The following is a 549-nucleotide window of genomic DNA, read 5'->3' on the forward strand; positions in this document are numbered from 1 at the left end:
ATGGGGCTGCCCCTGCAGACCCTACCCCAGCTCTTTTCCCTTGGCTGTGCCCTGCAAGCACCACGGCTCTGCCCCCAGTCCCGGGCACCCTCTGCCACCAGCAGCCAGGGCTCACAGACATGCAGGGCCTCCTGGAGGGGTGTCCCTCCGCTGTGGCAGGTCCCCCATCGTTGGCAGGCTCTCCAGCGATGCTACAGTACTAATGCACCCACAGGCTCTGAGCCCCAAATCCTGGTGCAGATCCCTGGGGACACAGTAGGTGACCGGGCAGCAGGCAGGAAGGGGAGCTCTCCTCTTCCCAGCAAGACCCCACGTTCCTCCGGGGGCTGGGGGGGGTCCCGCTGTGTCCTCACAGGGAACCACCTTCACACTGATCCCTGCAGCGCTGTGCCATGCTCCTGCTGCTCCCAGCTGTGCGTGCATCCCTCCATCCCTGGAACAGATAGCAGAGAAAGGATGTTAGGGACTCTCCACGTGCCAGGCATGGGATGGCGAGGACAACAACCCCCCACAGCTCCCCCAAACTGTGGCAGGAGACAGGGCCTCACC

This window comes from Pterocles gutturalis, unplaced genomic scaffold (assembly GCF_000699245.1).
Source record: "Pterocles gutturalis isolate BGI_N339 unplaced genomic scaffold, ASM69924v1 scaffold3186, whole genome shotgun sequence".
Taxonomy (NCBI): Eukaryota; Metazoa; Chordata; class Aves; order Pterocliformes; family Pteroclidae; genus Pterocles; species Pterocles gutturalis.